Below are 441 nucleotides of genomic sequence, written 5' to 3' on the forward strand. Positions count from 1 at the left end.
GGGCTCTGCCTTTTTTTTTTTTATTAGTTTGACAAAGTTTTCTTTTTAATTGGTATGTGTACACTATTGAAATCTGATGTAGCTATCTATATTCTTGGGTTTAAATTTACCATATCAATATTTTTTCTATTTACCTTACCTGTTCATTCTCTTTTCCTCTTTTCCTCTTCTTTTATTTATGTTTATTTATTCTGAGAGAGACAGAGAGAGCGTGAATGGAGTAAGGGCAGAGAGGGAGAGAAAGAATCCTAAGTAGGCTCCTCGATGTCAGTGCAGAACCCAATGTGGGGTGTGAACCCACGAAACTGTGAAATGACCTGACCCAAAATCAAGAGTCGATCACTCAACTGACTGGGCCACCCAAGTGCCCCATTTCCTCCCTTTTTTTTTTTTTTTTGTTTTTTTTTTTTTTTTTGTTTTTTTTTTTGTGGTTTTTTTTTG

The sequence above is a fragment of the Crocuta crocuta genome, unplaced genomic scaffold (genome assembly GCF_008692635.1).
Source record: "Crocuta crocuta isolate KB4526 unplaced genomic scaffold, BGI_CrCroc_1.0 scaffold241, whole genome shotgun sequence".
NCBI classification, from domain to species: domain Eukaryota; kingdom Metazoa; phylum Chordata; class Mammalia; order Carnivora; family Hyaenidae; genus Crocuta; species Crocuta crocuta.